Source organism: Saccopteryx bilineata, chromosome 2 (assembly GCF_036850765.1).
Source record: "Saccopteryx bilineata isolate mSacBil1 chromosome 2, mSacBil1_pri_phased_curated, whole genome shotgun sequence".
Taxonomy (NCBI): domain Eukaryota; kingdom Metazoa; phylum Chordata; class Mammalia; order Chiroptera; family Emballonuridae; genus Saccopteryx; species Saccopteryx bilineata.
Genome location: NC_089491.1, coordinates 196,417,985 through 196,430,902, shown reverse-complemented (window position 1 = coordinate 196,430,902; position 12,918 = coordinate 196,417,985). Strand labels below are relative to the sequence as shown.

The following is a 12,918-nucleotide window of genomic DNA, read 5'->3' as shown; positions in this document are numbered from 1 at the left end:
GAGAGAGTGAGTTAAGGGTTTTGGAGTGCAACCCTCATAGAGAGAAAGGAAGAGGAAAGAAAGAATATGGGAGATGTAACACTTATGGGTAGTGTAGTTCAAGGAGAGGAGAGAGTAAGACCAGCAGAGAGTTAATCAACCAAATTGGAGGAGGAAAAAAAAATCAAGAATGAAGATAAGAGAAACAAACGAACAAATATAATAAAATGGGATAGGTTATAAAGTCTGTGGATTATTCTTGATTTTGAGAGGTTATCTTCTTGCTTTTTCTTTTCTCTCTCTCTTCCTGGTCGGTGACTCTGTACCCAGGTTCCGCCCCTTTGGCATGCTCAGGTAGAGGTTTGCAGTTGATAAGTCTCTATGGTGATGTCATGTATTGTGCTTTAGTCTCGTTGGCAGTCGAGGTTCATTAGCATTTATAGGCTCCCCCAGTGAGAGTGTCCGTGTTCCTGGAGCCTTTCTCCTAGGCTTTCCTTCCTCAATTAGTAGCCTGATAATCCAGCTATGGGGTTGCTGCTGCCTCTGCCTGGATAGTAAGAGGCTCAAAGAGCTGGCAACTCCCCACTCTATTTCCACTCAGCACAGGGCTCTGGGTAAGGCTCAGTCAGTCAGAGCTTCTAGCATAATCAGGCGGGGATTCTGCCCACTCAAAGACCTCTAGTTCTGCCACTCGATCCAGTAGCACAGGCAGGCGCCCACATCCGGGGCGCTTGCAGGAAACTCTCGCTCAGTATCTGCGCACGAAGACCAGGATATCGGGCCGGCATTCTCACACTCTGAGTGAAACCCCCACCCGCACGGAAAAGTTCCAGCGTTGGAATTGGCACTTTCTCCGTCCCCGGGCGTGGCTTTTTCAAGGCGCTGGGGCGGCCCGAGATTCCGCTTTTGGCCCACACAAAGGCCCCTTACTCTGCTTTTCTGTGGGATAACATGGGCGCGCACTGTCGAGTCACTAGAAAGAATCTCTCACTATCTGCGCGCACAGACCAGGATATCAGGCCGACCGCCTCACCCTCTGAGTGAAACACCCACCCGCATGGTAAAGTTCCAGCATTGGAATTACTTCTCGCTCCCTCCTTGTGCACGGCTTTTTCAGGGTCCTGGTGCAGACCGGAGATTCCACTTTTGGCCCACACAAAAGCCTCTGACTCTGCCCCTCTGTGGGATAACACGGGCGCCCACTCCTAGGGCTTTGGAAGGAATCTCTTGCCCACTATCTGAGCACGCCGACCAGGGGATCGGGGAAAATGGCTGCCCCACTTGTCTTTCTTTGTCTGGGTTTGGCGCGAGTATTAGCTTGTATTGTCCGGTTGCCACAGGAACAGTTTTTCCTCAGCTTGGATCTCCATGCCATAGCCTGGTTCGGCCGTTTGTGCCGCGGCCTGGATCTATTCGCCCCCTTTGCCTGCCTCAGTTTCTATATTTTCAGTTCTTAGTGAAAGCCGCCCTGTTTAGGTTAGTGAGGAAGGCGGAGCATTTCTTACTCCCTATTTTCTTCGGGGTTTGGTTATATATTTAGCCAATTTTTTGCTGGACCATACCTTCGGGTGTATTGCGAAACATCTGGAGGCTTCAAGGATAGGTTTTTCTGTTTCTGGTTGAAGATCTTGTTGCGTTTTGTGGGAGATTTATCAGTATCGCTTCCTACCCTGCCATTACTCTGATGTCATCTCCTATTCTGTTCTTATTGTCTTTAGCTGTGCAAAAGCTTTTTAGTTTGATAAAGTCCCATTTGTTTATCCTGTCTTTTATTTCACTTGCCTGTGGAGATAAATTGGCAAATATATTCCTGCAAGAGTCAGAGAGCTTACTGCCTATGTTTTCTTCTAAGATGCTTATGGTTTCATGGCTTACATTTACGTCTTTTATCCATTTTGAGTTTATTTTTGTGAATGGTGTAAGTTGGTGGTCTAGTTTCATTTTTTTGCAGGTAGCTGTCCAATTTTCCCAACATCATTTGTTGAAGAGGCTGTCTTAACTCCATTGTATTTCCTTACCTCCTTTGTCAAATATCAGTTGTCCATAAAAGTCAAATATCAGTTGTCCATTTCTTACTCCTATAGGGAGTAAGAAATGCTCCGCCTTCCTCACTAACCTAAACAGGGTGGCTTTCACTGAGAACTGAGAATATAGAAACTGAGGCGGGCAAAGGGGGCAAATAGATCCAGGACAACTGGTTTATTTCTGGGTTCTCAGTTCTGTTTCATTGATCTATATGCCTGTTCTTATACCAGGCTGTTTTGAGTACAATGGCCTTATAATATAACTTGATATCAGGAAGTGTGATACCTCCCACTTTATTCTTCCTTTTCAAGATTGCTGAGGATATTCATGTTCTTTTTTGGTTCCATATAAATTTTTGGAATATGTGTTTTATATCTTTGAAGTAAGTCATTGGTATTTTAATCAATATTGCATTGAATTTATAAATTGTTTTGGGTAATATAGACATTTTAATGATGTCTATTCTTTCTAACCATGAGCTTGGTATATGCCTCCACTTGTTCATATCATTCTTGATTTCTTTTATCAATATTTTATAATTTTCTGAATAGAAGTCTTTAATCTCCCTGGTTAAATTTATTCCTAGGTACTTTATTTTTTTTGTTGCAATGGTAAAGGGGATTGATTCCTTAATTTCTCTTTCTGTCATTTCATTTTTAGTGTATAAAAATGCCTCTGAGTTCTGAGTATTGATTTTATATCCTGCCACCTTGCCGAATTTATTTATCAGGTCTAGTAGTTTTTTGACTGCGACTTTAGGGTTTTCTATATACAATATCATATCATATGCAAGTAATAATAGTTTTACTTCTTTTTTTGCAACTTTAATGCCTTTTATTTCTTCTTCTTGTCTGATGGCTGTGGCTAGGACTTCCAGGACTATGTTAAATAAGAGTGGTAAAAGGGGGCACCCCTGCCTTGTTCCTGATCTTAAGGGGAGTGTTTTTAATTTTTGCCCATTGAGTATGATGTTGGCTGTGGGTTTGTCATAGATGGCCTTTATCATGTTGAGGTATGTTCCCTGTATTCCCACTTTGGTGAGAGTTTTGATCATGAGTGGGTGCTGGATTTTATCAAATGCTTTTTCTGCATCTATTGAAATTATCATGTGGTTTTTCTCCTTCTTTTTGTTTATGTGATGAATCACATTGATTGATTTGCGAATATTGTACCAGCATTTCTTCCCCAGAATAAATCCCATTTGATCATGGTGTATGATTTTTTTCCTTATATTGTTGGATCCGGTTTGCTAGTATTTTTTTGAGGATTTTTGCATCTAAATTTATCAGAGATATTGGCGTATAATTTTCTTTTTTTGTGTTGTCTTTGCCTTGTTTTGGATTCAGAATTTTGCTCACCTCATAAAAGGAGCTTGGAAGTCTTCCTTCCTCTTGAATTTTTTGAAATAGCTTGAGAAGGATAGGAGTTAGTTCTTCTTTGAATATTTGGTAGAATTCAGTTGTGAAGCCATCAGGCCCAGGACTTTTCTTTGTTGGGAGTTTTTTGATAGCTGTTTCAATCTCATTTGTTGTCATTGGTCTGTTTAGGTTTTCTTATTCTTCCAGATTAATTTTTGGAAGATTGTAATTTTCAAGGAATTTGTCCATTTCATCTAGGTTGTCTAGCTTTTTGGTGTATAGTTCTTCATAGTATTTTCTTACAATATTTTGTATTTCTGTTCTGTCAGTTGCCATTTCTCCACTCTCATTCCTAATTTTATTTATTTGAGTCCTCTTTCTTTTTTTCTTGGTTAGTCTGTTTAAAGGTTCATTAATCTTCTTTACCTATTCAAGGAACCAGCTCTTGGTTTCATTGATCCTCTGTATTGTTTCTTTAGCTTCTATGTCATTTATTTCTTCTCTGATCTTTATTATTTCCTTCCTTCTACTAGCTCTGGGCTTTATTTACTGTTCTTTTTTTAGTTCTTATAGATGTAGGGTCAAGTTGTTTATTTGAGCTTTTTCTAGCTTCTTGAGGTATGCCTGTAATGCTATAAACTTTCCTCTCAGGACTGCTTTTGCTATGTCCCATAAATTTTGAGTTGATATATGCTCATTATTGTTTGTTTCTAGGAATTTTTAAATTTCTTCTTTGATTTCATTTTTTACGTATTTATTATTTAATAACATGCTTTTTAGTTTCCAAGTGTTTGAGTGTTTTTCAGTTTTTCTATTATGGTTGATTTCTAGTTTAATGCCATTGTGATAGGAGAAAGTGCTCAATATGATTTCAATCTTCTTAAATTTGTTGAGACCACTTTTGTGCCCTAACATGTGGTCTATTATAGAGAATGTGCCATGAGCACTTGAAAAGAATGTATATTCTGCTGTTTCAGGGTGAAAGGTTCTGAAAATATTTATTAAATCGAGTTGATCTAATATGTCCTTTAACTCTGCTGTTCTTTTGTTAATTTTTTTTCTTGAGGATCTATCTAATGATGTTAATGGGGTATTGAAATCCCCTACTATTATAGCATTGCTTTTGATCTCGCCCTTTAAGTCCATCAACGTCTGCTCTATATATTTAGGTGCTCCTATACTAGGTGCATAGATAATTATAACGGTTATATCTTCCTTTTGGATTGCTCCCTTTATCATTATGTAGTGTCCTTCTTTATCTCTAACTATAGTCTTTGTTTTAAATTCCATTTTGTCTGATATAAGTATTGCTACCCCACTTTTTTTTTCATTTCCGTTTTTATGAAATATTTTTTTCCATCCTTTTATCTTCAGTCTGTGTGCATCTTTTGATTTAAGGTGTATCTCTTGTAGACAGCATATGAATGGGACCTGTTTTCTTATCCATGCAGCTACCCTATGTCTTTTGATCGGATCATTTAATCCATTTACATTTAAGGTTATTATTGATATGTAATTGTTTATTGACATTTTATTCTTTAAAACTGTATTTCTCTTTTGCTCTATTCTTTTTATCCTTTGATCTGTTTACAGCAGATCCCTTAGCATTTCTTACAGCCTTGGTTTGGTTGTAGTGAATTCCTTGAGTTTTTTTTTTTTGTCTGTAAAGCTTTTTATTTCTCCTTCAATTTTAAATGATAGCCTTGCTGGATAAAGTAATCTTGGTTGTAGGCTCTTGTTCTGCATTACTTTGAATATTTCTTGCCATTCCCTTCTGGCCTCAAGTATTTCTGTTGAGAAGTCAGTAGTCATCCTTATGGGGGCTCCTTTGTAGGTGATAGTGTTTTTTTCTCTAGCAGCTTTTAATATTTTCTCTTTAACACTTAGCTTTGGTATTTTAATTATCATGTATCTTGGTGCTGATTTCTTTGGGTTTCTCCTTAATGGAATTCTCTGTGCTTCCTGAACATGTGAGATGTTTTCCTGCCTTAATTGAGGGAAGTTTTCAGCTATTATATGTTTGAACAAAGTCTCTATCCCTTGTTCTTTCTCTTCTTCTTCAGGAACCCCTATCATGTGGATGTTATTTCTCTTCATGTTGTCACAGAGCTCTCTTAGAGTTTCCTCAGACTTTTTGAGTCTCTTCTCTTTTTTTTTCTCTGCTTCTGTGCCTTTATTTATCATGTCCTCTAACTCATTGATTTGATTCTCTGCTTCATCTATCCTGCTTTTAATTTTTCCATTGTGTTCTTTATTTCAGATATTGTATTTGTCATTTCTGACTGATTCTTTTTTATTATTTCAATTTTTTTATATCTGCTATCTCTTTATTTAGGTATTCGTAATGACCATCTATTGTTGTTCTAATATCTTTGAGCATCCTAATAATCGTTATTTTAAACTTTGCATCTGGTAATTTGGTTATATCTGATTCATTTAGATCCTTTTCTGAGGATTTTTCTTGGTTCGTTTGTGTTGCATTTCTCTGCCTCCGCATTTTCTATTCATGGGAGTTGCTGTGATCACGTGCTCGGGTGCACAAGCCGTGGTGGTCTTGGCCTTTGCCCTGCCCCTGTCGGTGGTGTTATGCTCAGTCCTGAGGGTACTGGTGAGCACCTTTGCTCAGCTGCGGGTCTCTGCCTGTTTCCGGGATTTTGCCCCACCCTCGCAGGAGGAGCCTGCTCATGGAACGGCTGTTAGCCTTGTCTCTACTGGCGGGCAGGACTGCTTGCTCACACTCAACTCAGTAGCGGAACTCTGCCTGTTCTGGGCTTTTGGCTCTACCCCCACAGGAGAAGGTGGCTCCCAAGTCAGGCCACAAGCCTCGGTTCTGTGGGCAGGGCAAGGCTGTGCTCCAGCACCCTTGCTCAAGGGCTGGTCTCTACCCCTTCTGGGGTTCCCGCCCTTCTTCCACAGTCTGGATTACAGGCTGCCAGCAGCTGGGCTTGACCACTTTTGCATGCCTACTCCTCCCCAGCTGGGCAAGACTAAGCTCACATGTGAGCCTAGTGGTGCCCACCCGGCTTCTGCCCCAGCCAACAGAACCGCGCTGCCACTCACCCTCTGGCAAGCCCTCAGCCATGGGGGGTACGGGCACTGTAGCTCAGACCCTAAGACTCACTTCTGTAGACCTGAAGGCTCCCTCCTTCTAAGCAACTCTGCTCTGAGTGCCACAGGGGAGCTTGTTTGGCTACTCTTCTGCTTCCCTTTGCTGGTATTGATGTTTCTGGGGGAAATATTCACTTCAAATTTGGGGAGTGACTCATCCCAGGGGTTAGAGTGGCTGTCTCCCAAAATGTTTCTCCCTGTGCCTCCTAGATTACACTCTCTTCCTGCTACTCTGGTATTCTCCTCTCTCGCCATCCCCTGGAGCCCCAGGTGAGTGGTTATGGGAGAGGTTTTCTGCATGGTCCCTTTAAGAAGGATCCTGGTCCTGAGAAATCAGTCTCTTTCTCACAAACAGTATCCTGACTTGTTTCCAGCTAAATACTGTCCTTACACCTTTTCTGGGCTTTGGGGCTGCAGGCTGAGGTTTTGTTCCTGGGGTTCAGGGCCCTCCCCTCTCTGCTAAACTCACTTCTCGCCACGCGAATCTCTCCCAGCTGCCGTTTGCTCTGGGGAGCTGAGCAGCACTCTCCGCATTTCCGCTTTTCCTACCAGTCTCAGTGTGGCTTCTTCAGTGTTCCTTGGTTGAAGAGTCCTCTTAGTTTAGTCCAAAGTTGTTTTTCCCAGATGATAGTTCTTAAAATTAGTTTATAATCCACTTTGTTTCTGGGAGGTGGATGTTGGTATATCTGCCTTCTCCAGCGCCATCTTGTCTTCCTTTACTTGGAATTTATTAACAGTGTAGCTCCACAGACATACACACACAACTATGTGAGGTGACGGATATGTTAACAAACATTATCATAATCATTTGCAATGTGTACACATATCAAATCATCACATTGTATAACCTTAAACTTACACAATGTTATATGCCAATTGTACAGTGCTGAAAAGCAAACCCCAAATAAGAACAACAAAAAACCAGCTCTCATTTTGAGCACACACTGTGTGTTGGGTGTTGTTCTAGGTAGGGGCTTCTTGAGCATATTACTAATTTAATCTTTACCTCAGTCCAAATAGCTAATTAATTTTATTGGTCCTCTTTTAAAGATGGTGATACTGAGGTTTACAGAGATTAAATAATTTTCCCAAACCTACTTAGCTAGTAGTTCATTGAGTCGGGATTTACATCCAAGCTTTCCAATTTTAATAAAACTCAGGATGCTTAACTATTGTGCTATGGTGCGGTGCCAAATGCTGATGGCAAAGCTGGTGGAGGAATCATGCCTATCAGCTTCCACCGATACCTGTCAGAATCAGAACTCGGATCAAGCCCCACGGTTCAGTGGCCACAGGTTAACAATCCACACACTAAATGAGACATAGGAGGGAGAGGAAGATGGTAAGAAACTTAAATCTTGGCAGTACCAGAAAACACAAGTTAAATATCAATAAATTAGTGTGTTTTCTTTTATATTAATGTATCATTATTAACATATATGTTTTAATGGGTAGATTGTTATGATGATAGCTCTCAATGTATCAAACCACCCTGTGGCTAAGCACCATTGTTATGTAACTTTGCTGCTCCTCCCATCAAGAAGTGGAATCTATTTCTCTACTCCCTTGAATCTGGGCTGGCCTGGTAATATCTTTGACCAATAGAGTATGGGGGAAGTGATGTTGTGTAGATTCTAGAACTGGCAGCTTAAGGGGCCTTGTGCCATTTGCTCTCACTCCCTTAGAACTCTGAGACCACCACAATGTGACAAAAGTTCATTTTAGACTAATGAGAGGCCAAAGACTGAAGAGAAGACTAGAATAGACTAAAGTCCCTGCTAAGAGCTAGAACCAAGTGCAAGACATGTGAATCAGGCCATCTTAGATCATCTAAACTTGGTCAAGCCACCAACAGATGATGGCAGACTCATGAATGACCCCAGATAAGACCAACAAAAGAACTTCCCAAGTTGACGACACATAGGATCATGAGCAATAACAAATCATTGTGGTGTTTTGGGCAGTTTACTATGCAGTGAGATATGTTTTGGTAATCTTTTTTATTTTTATTTTTATTTATTTTTATTTTTATTTTTTAAGTGAAGGGATGAGAGTTAGTGAGACAGACTCCTGCATGTGCCCCAATTGGGATTCACCCAACTACCCCTGTCTGAGGCCAATGCTCAAATCAACCAAGATAATTTAGCACCTGAGGCTGATGCTGGGACCGAGCTATCCTCAGCACCTGGGGTGAGGCTTGAACCAATTGAGCCACTGGCTGTGGGAGGGGAAGCAGGAGAGAAAGGGGAGAAGGAGGGAGAGAGAAGAAGATGGTCGCTTCTTCTGTATGCCTTGACTGGGAATCGAACCTGGGATATCTTTATGCCAGACAGATGCTCTATCTACTGAGCCAACCAGACAGGGCCAAGTTTTGGTCATCTTAATAATACTTTAAATTATATAATATTTTCTAGCTATTTTCATAAAAATGTTGAGGTATACTGATCTGAGATGGAGAGTGATTGGTCCAATACTACACAGCTAAAAAGGAACAGAACTGGTATTGTTAAATAGGATAAACAGTTAAAAGGGCAGGAGGAGGGGAAGGGGGGATCAGAGGGGTGTTATCTCACCCACTGAATGAGGGAGTCAGCAGTCTTAAGATCTGCCAAAACCAAACTACCAAATGTTGAAATGTTGCATGCTAGTCCTAATATCAGGGAAAGGGAGCCTTGAAATTTTAAGCTAATAGTATATAACCCTTAAAACTCCTGACAGGTGGGCATTTAGACTAGCTGAGCTGCCTGCTTGTGCTTTATGCTACATGTATTTTTCTAATAAACTGCCTGCTTTTCTTGAACACTGTACCCTGTCTCTTGCCTGAATTCTTTCTTGTGAGCTTGACAAGAACTGAGGATGGAGAAGCCCTCTTGGACTCAAGTCTTCTCCACTAACAATATTAGAACCTATGTCTTGAAACTAGGAGTCAAATACTGGAGAATGAATTTCAATACTATTTACCCTTTGTTAAACTGATAAGAACAGATACCTACACTTGATCTTAGCCAAAAGGCTAAGCCATTATTTCCAATGATTAAGTGAAAAAAATAATGTTGGTTCATTTGAGAACTGACTACTTCTTTAATAGATTTGGATGACAGGTCTTATTTCAATAGGTATCATTTCAATGTCTCAGGAAGGTGCAGTGGAGGTTATCTGTGCAGCCTCTGAGCATGAGTGCCCTAAAGTCATCATGGCTTTTTCCCTTTAGCGTACAGCTTGGCGCATAACTTCATTGCTTTACTGGGACTTTCTAATAAGGCATAATTATCAGGAAGTTACTTCTCATTCCATTTAGAGTTTTGTTGTGAAGTAGCAAAAATAAATCTCATTTTGAAAGATCAATGCAAACCAAGTTTACCATTTAAAGATGCTGTAGAACATTCCTGTGTTATCTTGCAGTACTGCAGAGACCATTCTGTGCACAAAAGCAAGACAAACGGAAACTGAACTTAGCTTTTCCTTAGATAGAATCTTTAACTTTTATCTAGCTTAACATTCATTTTTAGCTGTGATTGAACATCAAGGGCTTCTGCTTTTTGTTTTTAAACATGCTAGCTCATTAAGTTTTGTATGTTCTTTGTTGTAAGAAAAGACAAACTGTCATTTTCTTTTAAAATAAATCATAAACAATTGGCAAAAGTATGAGAAAAGGCTGCTCAAGCAGCATCTCACACTTAAGTGGAAAAGAAAAAGGTCCCTGACTGGTACACCACAGCTTTACCTCTGGCCAACTTGTTTGTTATTGTGACTATAACAAGGTAGATAGATGCTTCTGGAAAATGGAAATTATTTGCAGAACTGTTTGCTATTAACAAGCATCTGCTTGTGTGCAGGGAGACTTGTTTGATTAGAACAGGTAGGTATGCATTTGTTTTAACTATGAAGTGACAGAAAATAAACTTTAAAAAGTAGAACTAGTGATAATTTTATAAGCTGGCTTTCACCAAAATCAAAGCTGTAGTACTGGTGGACAGAATCGTTGCCAATAATTTTGCACATTTAAACACTTACACATTCTCCTGGTGTACTGAAGTTGTGTGCATGTCTTTTCTTGGCAACTCAAAATGGCACCTGGTATGTAAAGCCAATTATTTAAACATGTTCTAGATATATCACACAACACACCGTGTTGAAGTGCCTCCCTACTGCGATTTCCTTGTCTTCAAAAAAGCTACCTTAAAAAAATAAATTCCATTGTTCTGCTCTACTTAGGCAAATGAGCAAAGATACAGGCTTTAGTTCCCATATCCTGCATATTATGTGGTGGTAGAAAATATGAAGATTTAAAAAAGAATGTCCAATGTCTATTTGTTTGTAATTTTCTTTCTGTTCATGTCACTGTAAATTTCAATGTCATATTCCTTCACATTGCTTCCCCTAATCTGACAGTGTCAGAGGATCTATCTTCATTTTCTCACTCCTTTCATAATCTAATCCTCAGCTCTAACATGCAATTAGTGCCCTCTTCGCCCCCTGCATACCAAACAGGCAACTGCTACAGCTTTCCCTGTGCAATCTGTTTAGTGAGGCTGCCCCTAATGAATATGTACATTTAGAAGACCTCAGTGCAGAGGGTCACAGGCAATCAACCTGGAATTCAATTATACGAGTCAAGGTTAATGACTCGCTGCAGTGGTCAGAGGCATTCAGAATCCTGCAGATTAAATCAGCCTGTCAAAGCTGACAATGTATAAAGGACCGAATTACTTGTGTGAGAAACAGGGAACAGTGCAAAGATAAAATGGTGTCAGTCCTCAACGAAGATTACATGGAGTTCTCTGTGGCAAATCAGATTGTAAATCTCCTTTGGACCTGCAATGTGATTAGTCTATATAAAGATGTTTCTAGATTGTAATACAGAGCCAGTAATAAGACCTCCTGAACTCCACTCTTGCTAGGTAACTTTGTTTTTTTATCTTATCATTAACATTTTCTGATTGTTTAGCATGAAAAATGGAATTATTATTTTTTTAGTTATATTCGTGAACTGTGTTCTGTGTAATCTTTTATAACACAAACTAACATTTAATTGGTAGAATAAAGTAATATTTTTACTACATTTTATACTACATATTCCCTTAGTTTTCTTTTAAGTCCTTTTTCTGGATAGTGACATCATATCTAGCAGGGAAAAAAAATCAGAAATAGGTTAAAAACAGTGGGGCTCATAAAAACAGGTATCTTATGATTTGAAATAAATACAAAGTACACCAGTATTAAAATTTGTTATAATTTATTTATAGAAAAAATACAAATTTTTATTGAGATTTGCTCCAGAGACTAACTAGCCTGTTTGTGTGCTGAGTGATGCCTGTATTCCCCAAGTTTAGGTGAGAGAGAAACGCCTCTTCCTGCCGCCATCTGTCTAGAGCAGAGTCACTGATGTAGTCTCATTTCCAGGTGGAGGATCTCTGACCTGTGACTAATCATCAGCAACACATTTCTTGCACATTAAAACAATGTACAATTGTGCTTTCCTTTAAGTGACAATATCTTTTAAAGTTAGGAACACTCATGCCCGGCTGGTGTGAATAGAGACTTGTGCAACCACTGTGGAAAGCAGTATGGCATTACCTCAAAATATTAAAAATGCAACTGCCTTAAGATCCAGTGATTCTGTTTTTGAGAATTTATCCAAAGAAACCTAAAACACTAATTCAAAAGAATATATGCACCTCTATGTTCATTGCGGTGTTATTTATAATAGCCAAGATATGGAAGTAGCCCACGTGCCCAGCAGTAGTTGAGTGGATGAAAGAACTGTGGTATATTTACACAATAGAATACTACAAAGTCATTAAAAAAAAAAAAGGAAATCTTACCTTTTGTGACAGCATGGATGGACCTGGGAATTATTATGCTAAGTGAAATAAACCAGTCAGAGAAATATAAGTACCATATAATTTCACTCATACATGGAACTAATGAACAAAATGAACTAACAAGTGATGTAGAGACAGACTCACAGACAGAGAGCAGGCTGACAGCTGTCAGGTGGGGCAGATGGTGAAGAGGGTGGAGGGATTGAGCAAAAAGGACAAAAAAAGAAAGAAACTCATGGACATGGACAACAGTGTGGTAAGTGCCAGGTGGAAGGTGTGAAGGAGGGTATGGGGGATAAATGGTGATGGACAAAGACTTGACTTGGGGGTGAACACACATTATTTTATACAGAAATAGGTATATCACCTGAAACCTACATCATTATGTTAACCAGTGTCACAATTTAAAATAAAAAAAATATGTTAAAGCCAATAGGAAACTTTTTCTTTCCTCATTTACATTTTTCCCCTCTCTTTTTTTCTTTTCCCTACATTGCTCTTTCTTTCTATATTCACTGAGCACATATTATGTGTCTTGTATATGTTAATGCAGGATCAAGGATAAATTGTTTTAATCTATTAGGAGCTCACATTTAAGTGAGAGAAAAAGGGTGTAACTAGCT

The 12,918-nt window shown here is 39.4% G+C and overlaps 1 pseudogene; it reads right to left on the bottom strand.

The window, feature by feature from the left end:
- Window positions 1-9,390: 9,390 nt before the first annotated feature.
- Window positions 9,391-9,495, bottom strand: LOC136327720 (U2 spliceosomal RNA; annotated as a pseudogene).
- Between the last annotated feature and the right edge of the window lie 3,423 nt (window positions 9,496-12,918).